Source organism: Eriocheir sinensis, unplaced genomic scaffold (assembly GCF_024679095.1).
Source record: "Eriocheir sinensis breed Jianghai 21 unplaced genomic scaffold, ASM2467909v1 Scaffold317, whole genome shotgun sequence".
In the NCBI taxonomy this organism is placed as follows: domain Eukaryota; kingdom Metazoa; phylum Arthropoda; class Malacostraca; order Decapoda; family Varunidae; genus Eriocheir; species Eriocheir sinensis.
In genome coordinates this window covers 407,883-432,500 of record NW_026111629.1, presented here as the reverse complement: position 1 = coordinate 432,500, position 24,618 = coordinate 407,883, and the positions used below count along the sequence as shown (strand labels likewise).

General features: G+C 44.0%; 1 long non-coding RNA gene across 4 annotated transcripts in view; it reads right to left on the bottom strand.

The window, feature by feature from the left end:
• LOC126991670 (uncharacterized) overlaps nt 1-11,571 on the bottom strand; it is a 14,956-nt gene extending 3,385 nt beyond the window's left edge. Inside the window, exons 1-7 of one of the 4 annotated variants that reach the window (XR_007745748.1) lie at nt 10,968-11,571; nt 10,661-10,858; nt 10,045-10,221; nt 9,534-9,631; nt 8,268-8,403; nt 5,888-5,986; nt 1,862-1,923 (exon numbers count right to left, since the gene is read on the bottom strand). This is a non-coding gene — a long non-coding RNA (uncharacterized LOC126991670). Of the gene's footprint in view, nt 1-1,861; nt 1,924-5,887; nt 6,329-6,427; nt 6,784-8,267; nt 8,404-9,533; nt 9,632-10,044; nt 10,222-10,660; nt 10,859-10,967 lie in introns of those variants that run through there. The other 3 variants (XR_007745746.1, XR_007745747.1, XR_007745745.1) reach the window with 3 other exon arrangements.
• Between the last annotated feature and the right edge of the window lie 13,047 nt (nt 11,572-24,618).

Sequence of the window (24,618 nt, the reverse complement as noted above, 5' to 3'; positions counted from 1 at the left end):
CAATCGGATAACTGGGGAAACATACAATCTTCTTAGAAACATAAAAGCAGCATTTCCATATCTAGACGAAGAAATGGTGAAGAAACTAATAACGTGGATGATACGCCCAAGACTGGAATATGCAGCATTAGTGTGGTCACCTAGATTGAAGAAAGGAATTAGAAAGGTGGAAAGAATAGAGAGAGCAGCGACTAAATTACCGGAAACTCTGAGAGAACATACTTATGAAGAAAGACTGGAGAAATTGGGACTAACAACACTGGAGAGGAGAGAGAGGGGGGACCTAATAGCATTGTACAGGATACAAGAGAGATTGGAGAAATTGGACAAGGAAGACCTAGTGGAACGTGACAGAAGTGTGACAAGAGGCAATGGTAAGAAATTGAAGAAGAGCGACTGTAGGAGAGACATCAAGATATACAGTTTTCCATACAGAAGCATAACAACATGGAACGGACTTGACGAGGAGACTGTGTGTGCAAAAATGATTCATGAATTTAAAGCCAAACTGGATAATAAGTGTTATGGAGACGGGACAGCACGAACCAGCTAGTACGGCTCTTTTCCTGTATTTCACAACTAGGTAAATACACACACACACACACACACACACACACACACACACACAAGGCTCTTTGTGTCGTCAACTCCCTCCCTCCTGCTACTGACAGTCTCCTGCCTCTGGGCATGGAATAAAAACGGTACAAACATTTATAATCTTGTCTTTGGCATGCATTATTTCTCAGTGAATTTAAGGTATTTTTAACAGTTATAATATGGATGTTTGAAAAGCCTCTCCTAGAACTTGCCGGGACTGTTTTGTGATGGTGGTGATGGTTTTACACAACCTCGGTGCCAAGAAATGGAGAGTCACACATAAAAATCAGGATAATCTATTCTGTGGCCTTAAAAATAGTTATATAGGAGCTAGAGACGCTTATAAATATGGACCATGAACTGTCTTGTGAGGGTGGTGATAGTTTTACACGACCTCGGTGCCAAGAAATGGAAAACCACCCATCAAAACCCGGTTCATCTACTCTGTGGCATTGGGAAACGGTCATATGGCCTCGGAGGTGTAGTAAACGCAAACGATACTATCAAATTTACATTTAAATGCTTATAAATTGTGTTTTTAACTTGAAATTTAACTTTGAGAGTAAGAGAAGCCAACTCCTTCATTCCAGAGAATGGCAAGCGTGTTTTTAAGAGGAGTGGGCCAGGCAGCCTGTGTGTGCCTTCAACACAGCAACACCTTGGATCTCTTCACATTTCATTCCTCTTTCCATCATAATAAGAGACAATGGCACTATGTAACGTTCCTAAGACCATAATTACTTTTTCTCTGCTTTTTCTGAGTGGTTAAGGTGTTTGCTAGAATTGAAAGTATATGTATATTTGTTCAGGTGAGCTGTGCTGGTCTGGGAATGAAACGGACTATAATAATTATATAGTGAGAATAATCTTTTGTTTGTGTGTTGTCCTTTTCTGGTAAGTGTGGAGTGTTTTCCTGTATTTCCTGAGCCAGTGCTTGGTGTGGGCTGCCTGTCCCTTAGGGGAGGTGACCTGACCCACACCACGCCACACCACCTCACTCACACACACACACACACTACAAACAAAAGGAATGTTCACTGAAACAATACCAGACGAGGGGGACAGACGGAGGAGTGTGGAAAGTAACAGGAAGAAGACGGAGCTGTACATGGAAAAAAAAATGGAGCATGTAATGTGACAGGAAGAAGACGGAGGTGTACATGGGGAAAAAAATAAGGCAAAGAATTTATCACAAAAGAAACTATTGTAGGAATAAACTGAACACAAGAAGGAACAAGGAAATTAATGATAAATGAACACTCACCAGTCACTCCTGTGTACCACCCTCCTCCCCCTCCTCTTGTTGTTGTTGTTGTTGTTCTTGTCCTGCAACAAATCAGGTTAGGAATTAATGGACTGTGTAAACACTGATCCTTGGTGCCATAACAATAGTACATTCTGTTCACGTCAAAACAGCACCATTAAAACCCTGAGCCTGAGCCCTGCTGTAACATGGCTAAGTCCTTCCCTGCCATGTTACCCTCACTCTTGTAACATATCCCAGCACACTTATCAACAGCTGGGAGGCCTTGGCTATTTCCTCCTGCCTAGGACTTGAACGCCTTAAGGGCATCATAGTGAGGGCTGAATAATAGGAAGAGAAAATGTCTATTATTTCCCCAAAAAAGTGTACTAGTTTTTTTCTGCAACAAGATGATGCTATTGATAATGTAATACCTATCAAACTGTATTTTAAGTTCCCAAAAACTAGCAGAATGGGGAGGGAGGGAGGGACAGAGAAAATGACTATAGAGGTGAGGGAAGAGAGAAAGAAAGGGAAAGAAGGGAGGGACAGAGAAAATGACTATAGAGGTGAGGGAAGAGAGAAAGAAAAGGGAGAGAAGGGAGGAAACACAAAGAGGGGAGAGAAAGGGAGCATGAGGGAAAGGAAGTGAGAGAAAGAAGGAAAGGGAGAATGGAAGAACGAGAAGGGAGAGAAAGAAACATTAGGGAATAAATAACAGGAACTGGGAAAGACAGGAAGAAAGAGGGAGGAGGAGGAGGAGGAGGAGGGAGATAAGAGAGAGGGAATGAAGGGAGAGAAAGTAGTGGAAGAAAAAGGGAGAGAAAAGGAAACGTGGAAATATGGAAGTGCAGGCAACAGAAAGCCTATTGGCTCATTACGAGGTCACCCGCTTGGGTGATTTAATCTGCTCGACAGCCACTTGGAGCCTGGGGAACAGATGAAAGCACCTCGATATTGAGGAGCAGATGAAAGCACCTCGATATTGAGGAGCAGATGACAGCACCTCGATATTGAGGAGCAGATGACAGCACCTCAATATTCAGTTTATTCCCGACGCAGCGAAGTGACGGTCGATTTTATATTTGAAGGAGTTGATAGTATTCACATTTACTACTTCTGAAGGAAGATTGTTCCAGTGGCGGATGACTCGATTTAAAAAGAAACTCCTTCCGATGTCTGTGTTACATCGACTCGACTGAATGGGTAAACCGTTATTACTAGTTCTTAGGTTGGTTTGCAGTTCAAAGAATTTGGAGTAATCGACGTTGTTGAACTTTTTCAGATACTTGAAGACTTGATTCATATCCCCTCGTAGGCGTCTTTTCTCCAATGTAAAGAGATTGAGTCGCTTGAGTCGTTCCTCGTACGGTTGAGCCCTTAAGGTTGAAATCATCTTTGTGGCGTGTCGTTGAATCCTTTCCAATAAATCAATGTCCTTTCTGTAATTGGGAGACCAGAACTGTACTGCATACTCGAGGTGCGGTCTTACCATGGAATTATACAAGGATAGCATCACGTCTGGCGTTTTACACTCGAAGTTCCTCGCTATGAACCCGAGCATAGTGTTGGCTTTGTTGTATACTTTTTTACAGTGATTCGCGTGTTTCAGGTCACTGCTGATAGTGACTCCAAGATCCTTTTCCTCCTGCATCGCTTGCAGAGGTCTCCCATTCATGATGTATGTGTGGTTACTATTTCTGGACCCAATGTGCATGACTTTGCATTTGTCAACATTAGAAGACATTTGACATTTTTCCGACAATTCTATAAAGTGATTGAGGTCTTTCTGAATGATTTCGCAGTCGGTCTTTGTGAGGGCATCTCCACCCACCTTGGTGTCATTAGCAAATTTCGATATTGTGGATTTCAGTCCTGATTCTAGGTTGTTGATATATATGATAAAGAGGATGGGTCCCAGCACTGACCCTTGAGGCACTCCACTAGTGACTGGAAGCCAATCGGAAGGCTGTCCGCTGAGTAATACTCGTTGTTTTCTGCCGGTGAGCCAATCTCTTATCCACATGATCAGATTGGCTCCAATGCCCGCCGAGTGCAGTTTCTTAACCCGTGGGCTTGGGCTATGGGAAAGCCGAGAAGTGGACGAGAAACGGCAACATTACACTGCATTTTGAGACTAAGAAAAGAGCATGGAACGTGTATCAGAGTACACTACTCATAACCATAAAGCCGTTTATAATATTTATTTATACTCAAACTCCATTATTTTTGGGTGGTGTTTGTTACAAATTAAACAGACTCGTGACGCATGGCATCAAGCTGAGAGTCGCTTGTTGTCTACTTTAGAGAATTTGACAAGTGATTCCTGTATGGATGGCTAATTCAGTCTGCCATGACCTTACAGCACCACCTATGACAAATAAGCCCACCTTAAGATCAATCACACACCACAATGACCCAGGGCATTCATGGTGGGATGCTCTATGCCGCCACCGCCTACAGTTAGCTCGAATTAGGCGTTTTGAGCCAAGCCCCATACGGGGTCCGTCGTTTCAGCGGACCGACTCGCGGGAGCCCAAAAATGGGTCCGCCGACGCTGCCGGGTTAAGGAGTCACTCGTGTGGTACCTTGTCGAAGGCTTTCTGAAAGTCCAGGTATATAACATCACTGGGGATGTGGGCATCCCAGTTCTTATATATGCCTTGGAAGAAGTCTAATAAATTCGTTAGGCAGGAGCACTTGTTTCTGAAGCCATGCTGGGTGTCGGAGAAAGGATGGGAAGGGAAGGGATGGGAAAGAAGGTTACGGAAGGGAAGGAAGGAAGGGAAGGAAGTGAAGGAAAGGAAGGGAAGGGAAGGAAGGGAAGGAAGGAAGGAAGGTAAGGGGATGGAAGGAAGGATGGAAGGGAGGGGAAAGGAAGGAAAGGGATGGGAAGGTATGTGATGGGAAGGTATGGGATGGGAAGGGAAGGAATTGGAAGAGAAAGGATGGGATGGGAAGGGATAAGAAGGGAAGGGATGGAAAGGGATGGGAAGGGAAGGGATGGGAAGGGAAGGGAAGGGATGGGAAGGGAAAGGATGGGATGGGGAAGGAAGGGAAGGGATGGGAAAGGAAGGTAAGGGAAGGATGGGAAGGGAAGGAGGAAAGGAAGGAAGGGATGGGAAGGGAAGGATGGGAAGGAAGGAAGGAAATGAAGGATGGGAAGGGAAGGAAAGGATGGGAAGGAAGGAATGGGAAGAGAAAGGATGGGATGGAAGGGATGGAAAGGGATGGGAAGGAAGGAAGGGAAGGAGGGAAGGAAGGGAGGAAGGGATGGGAGGGAAGGAAGGGATGGGAAGGAAGGATGGGAAGGAAAAGGATGGGATGGGATGGGAAGGAAGGGAAAGGGGAAAGGATGGGAAGGAGGGGATTGAAAGGAAGGAAGGGAAGGAAGGAAGGGATGGAAAGGATGGGAGGGAGGAAGGGAAGGGGGATGGGAAGGGATGGGAAGGGAAAGGATGGGAAGGAAGGGATGGGAAGGAGGGATGGGATGGGATGGGAAGGAGAGGATGGGATGGGAGGGGGAGGGAAAGGAAGGAAGGGATGAGAAGGAAGGGATGGGAAGGGAAGGGATGGGAAGGGAGAGGATGGGATGGGAAGGGAAGGAAGGATGGGTTGGGATGGGATGGGATGGGAAGGGAAGGGAAGGAGAGGATGGGATGGGAGGGGAGGGAAAGGAAGGGAAGGGATGAGAAGGGAAGGGATGGGAAGGAAAGGGAAGGGAAGGGAAGGGAAGGGATGGGATGGGATGGGATGGGAAGGGAAGGGATGGGAATGGAAAGGAAGGAAAGGGAAGGGATGGGAAGGGAAAGGATGGGAAGGGAAGGGGAGGGAAAGGAAGGGAAGGGGAGGGAAAGGAAGGGAAGGGAAGGGAAGGGATGGGAAGGGAAAGGATGGGAAGGGATGGGGAGGGAAAGGAAGGGAAGGGAAAGGAAGGGAAGGGAAGGGAAGGGAATTATGCATTATTTCAAAAGCCAATTGTTACACATCTTCACTCACTCTCTCTCTCTCTCTCTCTCTCTCTCTCTCTCTCCAGGTGTGACCTACCCGTCAGTCTCCTGCCTGAAGGGTGAGGCTGTGTGTGTGGATGAGCAGGCTGTCTTGCAGGGTGTGGTTGCTGGGCTCTCCGGGGCGGCTGGACGGCTCCTACGGAAAGGGAAGCTTGGAAGTGATTTTGCCTCTGAAAAAATAAAGAATTTGGGTGTTCATAACCCCTTGACTGCTGACTTCCTGCAAGAATACATCACCAATCTGCAGAGGTGGAACAAAAAGTGCCTGCTACAATTCACGGAAGAAAAATGTAAAGTCCTGCACCTTGGGAGGGGATATTCAGCACAAAAATACCACATGGGAAACACTCCACTATCCACCACAGAGGCAGAGAAAGACCTGGAAGTGTATGTTACCAGGCTACCAGTGAAGGGATATCCAGCACACCAATACCACATGGGAAACACTCCACTATCCACCACAGAGGCAGAGAAAGACCTGGAAGTGTATGTTACCAGGCTACCAGTGAAGGGATATTCAGCACACCAATACCACATGGGAAACACTCCACTATCCACCACAGAGGCAGAGAAAGACCTGGGAGTGTATGTTACCAGGCTACCAGTGAAGGGATATCCAGCACACCAATACCACATGGGAAACACTCCACTATCCACCACAGAGGCAGAGAAAGACCTGGGAGTGTATGTTACCAGGCTACCAGTGAAGGGATATCCAGCACACCAATACCACATGGGAAACACTCCAATATCCACCACAGAGGCAGAGAAAGACCTGGGAGTGTATGTTACCAGGCTACCAGTGAAGGGATATCCAGCACACCAATACCACATGGGAAACACTCCAATATCCACCACAGAGGCAGAGAAAGACCTGGGAGTGTATGTTACCAGGCTACCAGTGAAGGGATATCCAGCACACCAATACCACATGGGAAACACTCCACTATTCACCACAGAGGCAGAGAAAGACCTGGTAGTACAGGTTACCAGGCTACCAGTGAAGGAAAAATCCGTGTCTATCGCAGCGGACAGGTGAGGTACCAAATCTAACGTGTCATAACCTAAACTAAACTAATGCAGGTAATTCTTTACAAGAGGTCCGCCTCCCCCTCCCTAAAATGGGGAAAATTCCCTACTCCCGAAAGTTTACGGAAACCTCCTGTGCTGTTATCGCCGTTTGGCGATGTGAGGAAATAGAGGAAAATGAGAGGGTGAGAAGTGGAGAGAGATGAGGAGAGAGGTGGAAGAGTGGAGAGGAAGGAATAAGGGAGAGGTTTACTATCGCAAAGGCCATTTATCGTCGGGACTGTTATGACAGTACGGTCAGAGGTCACCAAATCCATCAGGTCGGCCTACAGTCGTCTGAAGGCGTCCTTGTTCAGAGCCATGAGTGTGTCCCACACAGGAGGGAAGCGAGTACGAAGGCAAAGGGCAGACGGTTAAGGAAGTTGGTGCAGGGAAGACGATGAGGCGGACGAACGACCGAGAGCCCGAGGTGTTTATAGACCCTGACGGTGTAAGGTCCGTTGAAGTTGTGTTCTTACGTGTTATAGTGCTCCACATGTTGTACTTGTATGTACGTCAAGCAGTCGGACACCTGACGGTGTATTATAATGTGTTATACTGATCCGTGTATTGTCTTTTGTACTCGACTGGACAGCAATCAGTTATCACTGATGTATAAACGCAGTGATGAGAATAGATGATTCTCGGAGTGTGATGGTTACAAGTACTTCATACTGACAGGTTTGATCCATAAAACTAGAGATCGCATCAGACAGACGGGTCTTTCCTTAACAATCAACTGACTGCGGTTACACGTCCCGCGCTGCATATTTCTGACACCTTACACCGTGTGTCCAATATATTTGAACTACTCCAACCTAACTTTACATAACCATCTAATGGGGTGGGGGGACTTCACCCCTCTCAAGCCCCCCTCTGCTATAATAACTGAGTGAAATTGCGAGGTTTCCATACATGGCAAAAAATCCCTGGAATATATTTAAACTACTCCAACCTAACTTTACATAACCTTCTAACGGGGGGCTTGGCCCCTCTTGCCCCCCCCCCCCTCCTGCTATGGAGACTGAGTGAAATTGCGTGGTTTCTGCACGTGGCAAAAAATCCCTTGAATATCTTTAACCCTTAAACACATAACCTATTAAAATACACACTAACACATGTGGGGGTCCTTGCGGACCCCAACTTTTGAAAAATGAAAAAAAATACTTCTAATTGCATTTCATTCAAACTAAAAGCAGCATGGGCAATGGCAACCTTAATCCTGTTTCTGGAGAAACAAATATATGTAATTGTAAATATATGAAATATATGTAATTGTAAATATATGTAATATATGTATTAGATTGGATAGCCCCCAAAATCTCCAAAACTCATGAAAAATAATACACCTGTTCACAATACATTTTGTATCAGGCCCTCCCATGCAAGTACTCCCATGTAGCGTGTCCCAAGTACAGCCTGGGAGTGTGGGATGCAGCTGATGTACCCCTAGCATTCTGGCACCCCTGCTAGTTCTGAGGCAAGCTATCAAAAAAGTTGATATTTTATTAGTGCAAAAAAAAAGTCTTTGGATTATTTTTGTACAAATGTACATTAGTACAGTTGCAATTCATAGAAAATTATTACTTACATTTGAGGAATTTGCAGAGAGCCTCCTTATACAAGTAAAGCACACACTGCGGCTTTTCCTAACATCATTCATAGGACAATTCCTGCACCGTACTATGCAGGAGCTGATACTGAACAACACCGCCTGCTCCATTGCTCCATTAGGACGCTGAACATCAATGGGGATGTTGCAGACGGTGGATATGAAGGATTGCAAGGGGAACTGAGGTGAGCCAGTTGTCCACAGTTACGTTCCTGTTGGTGTTATGATATGGTCTACGGAGTCAGCTCCTTCGTCAGGCAGTGTCCCAGGCTTCCTTGAGCTGGTGGATCTCCCTTCCCCAAGTACGGTTTTGCCCCCAATAGGTACTCCCTTGTGTTGTCAGCTATAAGGACAAGTTTCAGTCCATACTTGGCAGGCTTATTGGGAATGTACATTTTGAACGGTCAGCGCCCATTATATATATATATATATATATATATATATATATATATATATATATATATATATATATATATATATATATATATATATATATATATATATATATATATATATATATATATATATATATATATATATATATATATATATATATATATATATATATATATATATATATATATATATATATATATATATATATATATATATATATATATATATATATATATATATATATATATATATATATATATATATATATATATATATATATATGTATATATATTTTTGGGACTTGCGTAATACAACGTTGTATTACGTATACAAGTACGTGGGGTCGAAACGGGCACCAATCGCTTCTACACTGGACACGGAAAGAGCGAGAGCTGCATGCACACAACATCGACAACATCAAAGAGAACAGAAAAGCTATCAGGCATCACAGCTGTCTGGTGCCAATGAGGCGGCTGTGTTAACATTGAGAAAATATAGTGGGGTCCGATCCGACCCCCGGATGTGTTTAAGGGCTAAACACTCTCCAGGAAAGTGAACACTCTGCAGCAGCTACTTGAAAACTGAGCAAACACAAAATCTTTCTCACTTTTGAATATAAAAATTTCACTCCTGGCAGCCTCTGTGGTGTTGGGCTCCAAAACATATTTTTCCAAGAAAAGGCATCGTCCATGTTGCAGCTTGCTCCTGAAAAAAAAAAGAAAAAAAAAAAAGCTTATAAGAATAGTGCCATCACTTTCTTAATTAGTCTTTATCCCAATTCCTGATTCAAGCCGTGAAAGGAAACATATAAATCCTTAAATATATATTGAACAAATAAGTAAAAATATACAACTTTACGAAACAAATAAGTAGAGTTTTTACAGTAAACTGGTTTATGAAGAATTCAGCCAAGAAAAACTAGACAGCAGCTGACATATATAAATATATAAATCCTTAAATATATATTGAACAAATAAGTAAAAATATACAACTTTACGAAACAAATAAGTAGAGTTTTTACAGTAAACTGGTTTATGAAGAATTCAGCCAAGAAAAACTAGACAGCAGCTGACAAGAGCATGGAAGGAGGAAGACCAAGCTTCTGTTTACCTCCTCACCTGGACCTTCCAAGCATTGAGAAAGTTGAGCAGCATGACTGTGCCCATCGCACTGTCTCCCTCCTCCACAAACTTGATGAGCAGCACAGTGGTCGGCAGGTCACTGGGGGAACACAACACTGCTACTACAATGGGTCGCCTTGTGTATGCCCAGTCTCTGGCATGATGAGGTCAGTGCTGAGTCAGAGGGCAGGAGAATAGCAGAGTAGATTATTCAGTAATAATATATCCCAAAATAATGATTTTTTCCCAAAAAATTTACTATTGTGTATGTACACAGCACCTCAAGTAAGCTTACACACACATGTTAGACCTTCAGTACACTCTTGTGCATCTAATAGTGACCCAACACTGCAGGAGCATATAATTTTGGTGACTTTTGTTGTTAAGGATATTCTGAAACCAATCAGAGAAAACTAATTCAAAATATCTGTACAGGAAAAGGAAAACCTGTCATATGGAAAGGCTCCTATCTGAAGGAAGCAATGGCTAGGTCAGGTATTCTTCCACTTGTTGGCCTTCAACAGTCAACATATACAAGGTGTGAAGCATGTCTTACACACCACACTTTTCATCCCCTGCATCACCAGCTAACATGAGCCGTACTACTACGTACCAAATTTCCATGAAGAGTTTGACAAAGCCGGCACCCGAGAGGAAGGGCTGAGAGACGCTTCTTCATCTTGCTGTCCTTCATCTTCCACCTTTGATTAGATAGTTAGTGTAGCTTGTCACAAACAGCCTCGTAAGAACCATCAGGTCTGCTGTTGTTTGTTCTTTCTTTGTGTTCTCCAGCTCCAAGGCCCCAAGTGAGCTGTGAGTGGAGGAAGCAGACATCATGCTTCTTACTACTTCACCAGACACTCAAACTTTGCATATTGAATTGCTCCAGATGCCCTGCCCCCTCCCTCACCAAGGCCTACCCTCCTTTCATCTAAGCAATCAGCTCCCTTAGCTATGGACAGGGGCTTCAGCCTAGTGTATGGTGACTATAGCTGCTGTACGTCTTCCTTCATCAGCTTTAAACTTGCAGAATATTCTTAAAGCAATGCAGAGATGCTTTGAAGGGAGGCAGACGCATCACGCCTCTTGTTACCCCACCAAGCTGTCCCGTCAGGCACTAAACATCCCATTTTGCTGTCCTGGTACTTATTGACACTCAGAAAGACATGGAAATGGCACTAAGGAAACAGGTACGAAAGACTAGTTTGGCTGTGACTTGACCAACTCACACGCAACTTTCCATTCAAAATCAGCCGTGCTGTTCATGGTACTACTGATCAGCACCTTCATCAGTAAACCCTGGACCAGCCTTCTTACTATTGTTTCTCTTATAGCTTACACCCTCTCAGGATGGAAGCATCAACATGTCTGGAACTTTAATGTGTAACGATTCTTTGGCAACTCCTCCTGTCTGTTCGGGAGCATGTTGTGACAATTCAACTTTATCTTTATCTTCCTTTTTGATGATTTGGCACTTGGTTGTTCTCTTTCCTTACAAATAGGAAAAAAAATAGTTATGCTTCTACACTGGACACTCACACTAGCCCCTGCACGTCCTCCTCTGTTGTGTGGGAGGTGAGGTAGCGCAGCTGTGGCCAGGGATTTGGTTGTTGTCCCATCGCTCATAGGCATTGCAGGACCACCACCTCCTGGACCAGCTCAGTCAGGAGGTTATGTCGCTCACTCTGGAGAGAAGAGTAAAAAGCAGCTTCATTTGAAAGGGTTAAGCAAATCCATGGTGAGTGAAGCTTTCCAGTGAACAAAATGGCTTGAGAAAGGTAATGTTCATAGAGTAGAGAAGCTCTTGTACTAGTAAAAATGGTTGCACAATGGATACAGATACAAAAATAATATAAATGGATGCATTCATTCATCGATACACAGATAGATGGATACATGAAGAACATAATTAAATATACCGCTATAGACTGATATCGATAGACAGAGATGGACAGAAAAATACTCAGGTTTGCATAACACCCCCCTCCCCCTTCCCCCCCAATAAAAAAAATCAAATCAGTTAAAATTTCCCTAAAAGAACACGTTTTCTTTTGATTTATGAATATGTTGGTGGCCTCCCGAGCCTTGGGAATGATCCTTTCCTTTTAAACCCAACCCACCGCCTTATGTTGGGCTTTACTGACTTTTTGTATTTTTGTTTTTATCATTTTTGTTCTTCATATTAAAAAATAAATCAGTCAAAATTAGTAATAATAGTCATGTTTAGAGAAACAAAAGGTCATTTTCTGTAGAGTATAAATTAACACAGACCAGCCTGCACCTTGGATCAAGTGTCTGCTCTTCACTTTATAATAATCTTTTCACTCTAAATCACACTTGAACCTCAATTTCCTAGATATTGGATTTCCCAGTAGACAAAATCTTGGGTCCTGCAAGACATGTACCCGGCTATGTTCAGCCTTTCCTGACCCAGTCCGGGCATCAAAACAAGTCCATCAGATTCCGTCCCCTGGTCAGTTTCTGCCGCCTGGACACATCAGTATATTGTTGTCTCATGCAGCCATGCTTTGACCTTACATTTGCAAGTAAGAAACATTATGTTCATAGGGAATCAAGTTCACACATTGTGCAACTTTATATTACGTGCAGAAATTTTATGAGGGAGCTGTTGTTCTGGGATGGCATTTTGGCTGTACTCAGCTGATTGACTATCTAGGCTGGCTCTCTCCTCACCTGTGTGGGCTAACAGGTGAACCCAACACAGCTGAGACTTGTAGTGTGGAGATAATTGGGTAGACTCACTCCACCCTTGCTCGCCTCACGTGCTAGCAGACCAGCAGCTGCTTGATCCAGCAATATGCTTGTATAGCAGACTGTAGGTCTATAAACTATAGGTAGAGTATCATGAGTAGTGCTTACAGCTTGAGTGCCACAGGCAATGGAGGGGAATGATTGGGAGGGCTGGCCCAACCAACCCCCATCCTCCCTCCTGCCAGCACATGAGGGCAGTGGTGGGCTGTAGGGGTGCAGGAACAATGAGTAAACAAGTCACTCCATGGCAGGATATTTAAAATGTCACCTCATTGCTTAATGACATATTACTAATATTATTGGCCTGGTCGTCGTAGGTGTGAGGTAGGTTGCATACCTCCAAACTTGAGGACTGCCTGTAATGGCCGCAGAGAACACAGCAAACACTGCATTGCTGCTGCTGACACTGTTCACAGGTATCAACTGCTGCTTAGGATTATCATTCAGTTCTTCATTATTAAATTCTTATAGAAAACATTCATTGGAAATACTTCACAGTAGTACAGTGTGCTTAAGCACCTGGAGCTGAAAAAAAATTGCAGACACTTGGTGTCACTGTCCATGGTTGACTTGTATTGGAAGTTTTCAAATAACTTGTTTTAGTTAATTTTTCTTAAATGTGGTGCTCGGGTGTGCTACTGCCAGACACAGGGTGCCAGACAAGTATATTCCTGCCCGGACTTTTGGCCTTCCCACCATTACTACGGGAAATGGAGAGTCCAGTCTAACACTTTGTAATGGATTCTTTCAACTCATTTACATGTTAACATAATGATAATAAAAAACAAAAAAAAAACAATAAAACTCAATAACCCCCCAAGAGTGTTTTTTATATTCCAGGTTTTTTTTTCCGGCAAAGACAGATATAGATAGATATATTGATAACTGAATGTATTTATTAGAGATACGACAGACTAGCAAAAGATAGATATATTGATAACTGAATGTATTTATTAGAGATATGACAGACTAGCAAAAGATAGATATATTGATAACTGAATGTATTTATTGGAGATATGACAGACTAGCAAAAGATAGATATATTGATAACTGAATGTATTTATTGGAGATATGACAGACTGGCAGACAGATATATTGATAACTGAATGTATTTATTGGAGATATGACAGACTGGCAGACAGATATATTGATAACTGAATGTATTTATTGGAGATATGACAGACTGGCAGACAGATATATTGATAACAATGTATTTATTAGAGATATGACAACTAGCAAAAGATATATATATATTGATAACTGAATGTATTTATTGGAGATATGGCAGACTAGCAAAAGATATATACATTGATAACTGAATGTATTTATTGGAGATATGACAACTAGCAAAAGATAGATATATTGATAACTGAATGTATTTATTAGAGATATGACAGACTAGCAAAAGATAGATATATTGATAACTGAATGTATTTATTAGAGATATGACAGACTGGCAAAAGACAGATATATTGATAACTGAATGTATTTATTAGAGATATGACAGACTGGCAGACAGATATATTGATAACAATGTATTTATTAGAGATATGACAGACTAGCAAAAGATATATATATATTGATAACTGAATGTATTTATTGGAGATATGACAGACTAGCAAAAGATAGATATATTGATAATTGAATGTATTTATTGGAGATATGACAGACTAGCAAAAGATAGATATATTGATAACTGAATGTATTTATTAGAGATATGACAGACTGGCAAAAGACAGATATATTGATAACTGAATGTATTTAGAGATATGACAGACAGATATATTGATAACAATGTATTTAGAGATATGACAGACTGGCAAAAGACAGATATATTGATAACTGAATGTATTTAAAGATATGACAGACAGATATATTGATAACAATGTATTTAGAGATATGACAGACTGGCAAAAGACAGATATATTGATAACTGAATGTATTTAAAGATATGACAGACAGATATATTGATAACTGAATGTATTTAAAGATATGACAGACAGATATATTGATAACTGAATGTATTTAAAGATATGACAGACAGATATATTGATAACTGAATGTATTTAGAGATATGACAGACTGTCAAAGGCTTACACAGCTAGAGTCACACATGTAAAGGCCAAGCCACTCACTTCTATGAGGGGGTCTGCATGACAGCAAGGGACTGGGCAGGCAAGACATGGCACTGGTCTTTGCTGCTGTGGTCAGAGGGGCTGGGTGGTGCCCACCTGTTGGGCACAAAACACAGTTACTGGCACCATGCTTCCATTATCTTTAATCTAACATAACACTCTCTCCTCTACCGTTGTTGGTGTTGTATCTCCATCATATCATATTTGCCACTCTTGTTTTGTACTGCTGGGGACAGAATGACATGCAAATATAGGTACATTAGAAGGCCAAAGGCATGGGAACAGATCCTTGGAGACAAAAATAACATCTCATGATCTAGGGCAAGGGAAAGATCCCCCATTGAAACATTCATACTCATTCTTCATTCAAGTCTGAGAATTTACAAGCTTTCCCTCAATTGAAAACTTATATCAGGGTATTTGTGTTACATTTGATACAACCTTTACCGTTAAATTACACTGTCCTTCAATCTTTTCTCCATTAAAAACTAAAGTATCGACTGTCTTGCTAACAATTATCTCCAGTGACTTGATTATGCACCTTGCATTTCATGACAATCAAATTAATCACAATTTTTACACCACAAAGTCACCAGTGAAGGATCAACCCTCATGGAACTCAGTCACCTGAGACAAGACTGGAAGCAGCTTCTCAAGTTCCTGATTTATGGAGTATGAGACACAAGCAAACAAGGGACAAGCCTCATTCTTCAGTGCAATGTCACTGAGCTGAGCAAGACTTGCCTTACATCCAAGGGCCAACTGAAACATTAGACAAATGATGGGTTTAAAGCATGATATTAACAAGTCATGTGTGAAGACAGGGCAAAGGTGTGAGTTCACCACAGGAGGTACATGGAATGTCTCAAGCTAAGTGTATGCTTGCTTGCATGTGTGTGTGTGTGTGTGTGTGTGTGTGTGCTTCAGATACTGCCTCACCTTCTCACAGGTAATTACCAGGTCCACCGTCAGCTGCCCGGCACTCACTGTTGGCTGCAAAATGCAAGAAGAGGAGCAAGTTCAGTGAATTCAATGAAGAACACAACAAATGATTGGTAAATTGGTTGCTTCAAGTTGATGGATAAAAAACTTGATCGTTGCTAATTTACTGAAAGATCACCTACGTTAGCATTCAACAGGCGAAAGTCACTACCATTCCATTTATGGAGAAAGTACTGAACATTATATGAGATGGAATATTAAAGACACCCACGAAGGACAAATTGAAGGTAACAACACTGGGGAGGAAAGTGTCTGTGGATACAATACACTAATCTAATGTTATTTTGGATGAGGAAGGAGCACTGGCTTAGCTGGACTTTGATAGTACTAGCTATTTCACTACTACTAGAATTGATATCAAGGGTACAAAAATGAGGCTACCAATTTCTGATAAATTATATCATTCTAAACCAGGAACAATATAGATTCCTTGGCAACAAATTGTATTCTTAACCCGGTGGTGATGTAGCAGCGGGGATCATGTTTCTTATTGGTCCCTCTAAGTGAGAAAAATGAGAAAAAACCATCACTCACACAAAGCACTTCATAATATATATCAAAGCATTTGTGATCAGTTTATGTACCATCTATTTTGAGGGGTTTATATCATGGCACAAATTTGGCCCGTCGCTGCCACATGGTAAAGCCACAAATTTGGTCCGTCGCTGCTACACGGTAAAGCCACAAATTTGGCCCGTCGCTGCTACACGGCAAAGCCACAAATTTGGCCCGTCGCTGCTACATGGTAAAGCCACATATCTGGCCCGTCACTGCTACACGGCAAAGCCACAAATTTGGCCCGTCGCTGCTACACGGCAAAGCCACAAATTTGGCCCGCCGCTGCTACACAGTAAAGCCACATATTTGGCCCGTCACTGCTACACGGTAAAGCCACAAATTTGGCCCGTCACTGCTACATGGTAAAGCCACAAATTTGGCCCGTCGCTGCTACACGGTAAAGCCACATATTTGGCCCGTCACTGCTACACGGTAAAGCCACAAATTTGGCCCGTCGCTGCTACACGGTAAAGCCACAAATTTGGCCCGTCACTGCTACACGGTAAAGCCACAAATTTGGCCTGTCGCTGCTACACGGTAAAGCCACAAATTTGGCCTGTCGCTGCTACACGGTAAAGCCACAAATTTGGCCCATCACTGCTACATGGTAAAGCCACAAATTTGGCCGGTCACTGCTACACGGTAAAGCCACAAATTTAGCCCGTCACTGCTACATGGTAAAGCCACAAATTGGCCGGTCACTGCTACACGGAAAAGCCACAAATTTAGTCTGTCACTGCTACATGGTAAAGCCACAAATTTGGCCCGTCACTGCTGCACGGTAAAGCCACAAATTTAGCCGGTCACTGCTACACGGAAAAGCCACAAATTTAGCCTGTCACTGCTACATGGTAAAGCCACAAATTTGGCCCGTCACTGCTACACGGTAAAGACACAAACTTGGCCCATCACTGCTACCGGGTTAATGCATGTAAGCTTAAAGACAAATACTGAGACCCACTTAATTGGCCACATAGGAATTACTATACTGTATATGGTAAAGTTTTGTAAACACAGGAGCAAATTTAAAATGGCATACTATTGGGAACACATATAACACTGGGTCAAGGCACTGACTTGCCAAGATCAAGCTGTACTTGGTAAAAACACTCTGCTAAGGACACTGAGGGAAATTGCGTGTTTCTGTACGTGGCAAAAAATCCCTCGAATATATTTAAATTATTCCAACCTAACTTTACATAACCTTATAATGGGGGGCTTCACCCCTTTCGACCCCCCCCCCCCCCTCTTCTTTGGACACTGAGTGAAATTGCGTGGTTTTCGTACATAGCAAAATATCCCTCAAATATATTCAAACTACTCCAACCTAACCTTACATAACCTTTTAATTGGGGGCTTCACCCCTCTCGACCACCCTTTCCTATAAAGACTGAGTGAAATTGCGCAGTTTCCGTTTGATATGTAAGTAGATTAAGAATAGAGTAAGAAGTATTTATAAGTTATACATTACTGTTAAGTTTTTTTTGTAGGTGCCCCAAAAAGTAACTCAATAATAACAGGGAATCCAAATCCCTTATAGGAGATTTAATACCTTTATAATTTTGTATGTTTCTGCAATAGGATTGTATTGTAAGTTTGAGCAACATGTATGTAGCTTGGAGAGGATTCCTCTCAGACGAGGGCGCTGAGACTCAAGGAGCAATGTAGAGTTGTCAATAAATATTAAGTGCCTCCACGCGTATCCTCCAGACTGACACCACGGACACGTCCACGAGGATGGGATATAACCAGTTACTACAAGCTACACCTATTACAGGTGTGCACTGGTGCTGTGACCAGTAACCAAATGCTGCTAGGCCACAAACACAGCACCGTACGTGGCAAAAAATCCCTTGAATATATTTAACCCGGTAGCAGCAGGGATCATGTTTCTTAATGGTCCCTCCAAGCGAGAAGAATGAGAAAAAATCACCCCTCATACAAACCATTTCATAATACGTATATATCAAAGCATTTGTGATCAGTTTATGTATCATCTATTTTGGGGGTTTATATCATGGCACAAATTTGGCCCGTCGCTGCTACACGGTAAAGCCACAAATTTGGCCCGTCGCTGCTACACGGTAAAGCCACAAATTTGGCCCGTCACTGCTACACGGTAAAGCCACATATTTGGCCCGTCACTGCTACACGGTAAAGCCACATATTTGGCCCGTCACTGCTACACGGTAAAGCCACAAATTTGGCCCGTCACTGCTACACGGTAAAGCCACAAATTTGGCCGGTCACTGCTACACGGTAAAGCCACATATTTGGCCCGTCACTGCTACACGGTAAAGCCACAAATTTGGCCGGTCACTGCTACACGGTAAAGCCACATATTTGGCCCGTCACTGCTACACGGTAAAGCCACATATTTAGCCCATCACTGCTACATGGTAAAGCCACAAATTTGGCCGGTCACTGCTACACGGTAAAGCCACAAATTTAGCCCGTCACTGCTACATGGTAAAGCCACAAATTTGGCCCGTCACTGCTGCACGGTAAAGACACAAATTTGGCCCATCACTGCTACCGGGTTAATGCATGTAAGCTTAAAGACAAATACTGAGACCCACTTAATTGGCCACATAGGAATTACTATACTGTATACGGTAAAGTTTTGTAAACACAGGAGCAAATTTAAAATGGCATACTATTGGGAACACATATAACACTGGGTCAAGGCACTGACTCACCAAGATCAAGCTGTACTTGGTACAAACACTCTGCTAAGGACACTGAGGGAAATTGCTTGTTTCTGTTCGTGGCAAAAAATCCCTCGAATATATTTAAATTATTCCAACCTAACTTTACATAACCTTATAATGGGGGGATTCACCCCTCTCGACCCCTCCCCCCCCTTCTATGGACACTGAGTGAAATTGCGTGGTTTTTGTACGTGGCAAAAAATCCCTCAAATATATTCAAACTATTCCACCTTAACTTTACATACTTTTAATTGGGGGCTTCACCCCTCTCGACCACCCTTTGCTATAAAGACTGAGTGAAATTGCATAGTTTCTGTTTGATACGTAAATAGATTAAGAATAGAGTAAGAAGTATTTATAAGTTATACATTACTGTTAAGTTTTCTTTGTAGGCACCCCAAAAAGTAACTCTATAATAACAGGGAATCCAAATCCCTTATAGGAGATTTAATACCTTTATAGTTTTGTATGCTTCTGCAAAAGGATTGTATTGTAAGTTTGAGCTACATGTATGTAGCTTGGAGAGGATTCCTCTCAGACGAGGGCGCTGAGCCTCAAGGAGCAATGTAGAGTTGTCAATAAATATTAAGTGCCTCCACGCGTATCCTCCAGACTGACACCACGGACACGTTCACGAGGATGGGATATAACCAGTTACTACAAGCTACACCTATTACAGGTGTGCACTGGTGCTGTGACCAGTAACCAAATGCTGTTAGGCCACAAACACAGCACCGTACGTGGCAAAAAATTCCATGAATATACTTAACCCGGTAGCAGCAGGGATCATGTTTCTTAATGGTCCCTCCAAGCGAGAAGAATGAGAAAAAATCACCCCTCATACAAACCATTTCATAATACGTATATATCAAAGCATTTGTGATCAGTTTATGTATCATCTATTTTGGGGGTTTATATCATGGCACAAATTTGCCCCTCGCTGCTACACGGTAAAGCCACAAATTTGGCCCGTCGCTGCTACACGGTAAAGCCACAAATTTGGCCCGTCGTTGCTACCAGGTTATACTACCCTACCTAACCTTACATAACCTTCTAACGGGGGCTTCACCCTCTCGACCCCCTCTTCTATGGACAATGAGTGAAATTGCGAGGTTTACGTATGTGGCAAAAAATCCCTCAAATATATTTAAACTACTCAAACCAAACCTTACATAACCTTCCAACGGGGGGCTTCACCCCTCTCAACCCCCCTCTGCTATAAACACTGAGTTAAGTAACAAGGTTTCTGAACGTGGCAAAAAATCCCTCTAATATATTCAAACGGTAAATCTTGGGAATAGCGGCTCCTAGCGGGTGCGCTTTTAGGGCACTGTGTGGTGGTAATTACATTTCCAGCACGTACAACTGGTTTTGACAAGCGGACAGGCGTGTTTATGTGACAAGGGTGTATATTTCCACGCAGGCTCTTCCCTTTCTTCACCCTGGAGCTTGCAGTCTCATCGCCCATCGACTTGGAAGAAATCGTGAGGCCGGCGTGGAAATATACACCCTTGTGACATAAACACGCCTGTCCGCTTGTCAAAACCCCGTCGTAGGCGCTGGAAATGTTGTAATTACCACCACACCGTGCCCTAAACGCGCACCCACTAGGAGCCGCTATTCCCAAGATATACCATTCAAACTACTCCAACCTAACTTTACATGACCTTCTAACTGGGGGGCTTCACCCCTCTCGGCCCCCTCTCTGCAATAAAGACTGAGTGAAAGTGCGAGATTTCCGTACGTGGCAAAAAATTCCTCAAATATCTCTAAACTACTCCACCCTAACTTTACCTAACCTTATAATGGGGGGGCTTCACCCCTCTCCACCCCCCCTTTTCTATGGACACTGAGTGAAATTGCGATGTGTCCATATGTGGCAAAGAATCCCTCAAATATATTTAAACTACTCAAACCTAACTTTATGTAACCTTGTAATGGGGCCCGCAGGGGTCTGGGGTAAATTACCCCCAAGTGGGGTAATTTGGTCTTTTTTGTGGGGTAATCAGCAGACAAAGGTGGCCAAAAAAAAAAAAAAATCAATGTATAATTCTAGACATTGCATTAGGCTTTAGACGAGGGCCGCTGAATCCGTCCTTTTAGTCAACAGTTCCCTGCATAATATACCACATACAAATATATCAACACATTTTTTTTAAGTATGGGCTACAAAGCAGTTATGTAAGCCTAAGCAAAATGGGGTAAAGGAGGTGTGGAGAGCATGCAGGGTAATGAGACAACAATGGTTGGGGGCTTCACTCCCTCTTCTATGGAGACTGAGTGATACTGCGTGGTTTCCATACGTGGCAAACAATGGCTGAATGTATGGAATTTCCCTACATCAAGATAAATGTAAAGAATTTCCCTACATCTAGGGTATTTTTCAACCCACATAACTGAAAAACATTTCCTGTTTGCCGCTGTATTCCCCACACTCCCAAAGGCCGTGAGAGAATGGAAGGAGAGAGAGAGAGAGAGAGAGAGAGAGAGAGAGAGAGAGAGAGAGAGAGAGAGAGAGAGAGAGAGAGAGAGAGAGAGAGAGAGAGAAAGAGAGAGGGGGCCCACCCTGCCACACACCCATGGTTGGAATTCACTCCCCATGCCCACCCTGCCACACACCCATGGTTGGAATTCACCCCCCATGCCCACCCTGCCACACACCCATGGTTGGAATTCACCCCCCATGCCCACCCTGCCACACACCCATGGTTGGAATTCACCCCCCATGCCCACCCTGCCACACACCCATGGTTGGAATTCACCCCCCATGCCCACCCCACCACATGCCCATGGTTGGAATTCACCCCCCATGCCCACCCTGCCACGCACCCATGGTTGGAATTCACCCCCCATGCCCACCCCACCACATGCCCATGGTTGGAATTCACTCCCCATGCCCACCCCGCCACACACCCATGGTTGGAGTTCACCCCCCATGCCCACCCCTGCCACACACCCATGGTTGGAATTCACCCCCATGCCCATCCTGCCACACACCCATGGTTGGAATTCACCCCCCATGCCCACCCTGCCACACCCCCATGGTTGGAATTCACCCCCCATGCCCACCCTGCCACACACCCATGGTTGGAATTCACCCCATGCCCACCCTGCCACACACCCATGGTTGGAATTCACCCCCATGCCCACCCTGCCACACACCCATGGTTGGAATTCATCCCCATGCCCACCCCTGCCACATGCCCATGGTTGGAATTCACCCCATGCCCACCTGCCACACACCCATGGTTGGAATTCACTCCCCATGCCCACCCCGCCACACGCCCATGGTTGGAATTCACCCCCCATGCCCACCCCACCACACACCCATGGTTGGAATTCACCCCCCATGCCCACCCTGCCACACGCCCATGGTTGGAATTCACCCCCCATGCCCACCCTGCCACGCGCCCATGGTTGAATTCACCCCCATGCCCACCCCCACCACACACCCATGGTTGGAATTCACCCCATGCCCACCCCTGCCAAACACCCATGGTTGGAATTCACCCCATGCCCACCCTGCCACACACCCATGGTTGGAATTCACCCCATGCTCACCCCTGCCACACACCCATGGTTGGAATTCACCCCCATGCCCACCCTGCCACACACCCATGGTTGGAATTCAGTCCCCATGCCCACCCTGCCACACACCCATGGTTGGAATTCATCCCCCATGCCCACCCCGCCACACACCCATGGTTGGAATTCACCCCATGCCCACCCTGCCACACACCCATGGTTGGAATTCACCCCATGCTCACCCTGCCACACACTCATGGTTGGAATTCACCCCCATGCCCACCTGCCACACACCCATGGTTGGAATTCACCCCATGCCCACCCCTGCCACACGCCCATGGTTGGAATTCACCTCCATGCCCACCCTGCCACACACCCATGGTTGAATTCACCCCCATGCACACCCTGCCACACACCCATGGTTGGAATTCATCCCCATGCCCACCCCACACACGCCCATGGTTGGAATTCACTCCATGCCCATCCCGCCACACGCCCATGGTTGGAATTCACCCCCCATGCACACCCTGCCACACAACCATGATTGGAATTCATCCCCATGCCCACCCCTGCCACACGCCCATGGTTGGAATTCACCCCATGCCCACCCCTGCCACACGCCCATGGTTGGAATTCACCCCCATGCCCACCCCACCACACACCCGTGGTTGGAATTCACCCCCCATGCCCACCCCGCCACATGCCCATGGTTGGAATTCACTCCCCATGCCCACCCCACCACACACCCATGGTTGGAATTCACCCCCCATGCCCACCATGCCACACACCCATGGTTGGAATTCACCCCCCATGCCCACCCCACCACACACCCATGGTTGGAATTCACACCCCTTGCCCCCCCCACCACACCCCCAGGGTTGGAATTCACCCCCCATGCCCACCCTGCCACACACCCATGGTTGGAATTCACCCCTCATGCCCACCCCTGCCACACACCCATGGTTGGTATTTAACCCCCATGCCCACCCTGCCACCCACCCATGGTTGGAATTCTGTGCCCATTCCCATCCTGCCACACACCCAGGGTTGGAATTCACCCCCCATGCCCATCCCACCACACACCCATGGTTGGAATTCACCCCCATGCCCACCCCGCCACACACCCCATGGTTGGAATTCACCCCATGCCCACCCTGCCACACACCCATGGTTGGAATTCACCCCCATGCCCACCCTGCCACACACCCATGGTTGGAATTCACCCCATGCCCACCCTGCCACACACCCATGGTTGAATTCACCCCCATGCCCACCCCCACACACCCATGGTTGGAATTCACCCCCATGCCCACCCCTGCCACACACCCATGGTTGGAATTCACCCCCATGCCCACCCCACACACACCCATGGTTGAATTCACACACATGCCCACCCATACACATATATATATATATATATATATATATATATATATATATATATATATATATATATATATATATATATATATATATATATATATATATATATATATATATATATATATATATATATATATATATATATATATATATATATATATATATATATATATATATATATATATATATATATATATATATATATATATATATATATATATATATATATATATATATATATATATATATATATATATATATAAAGATGTTTAAAGTTCTTAACAAAAGCTATTAGAAGAGGAATTAAAATGATAAAAAAGTTGATAGAGTAAAAGGTGAGTCATAATGAAGAAGAGTTGAGATGCTGAGTAAAAGAAATATAAAAAGGGAGAAAATAAGAGAAGTTAATAAGGGAGTCAAAAGAAGGAAAAGTTGAGAGGAGAAGAGATTGAAGGAGAGAAGTCGGAATGAGAAAGAAGGAAAAT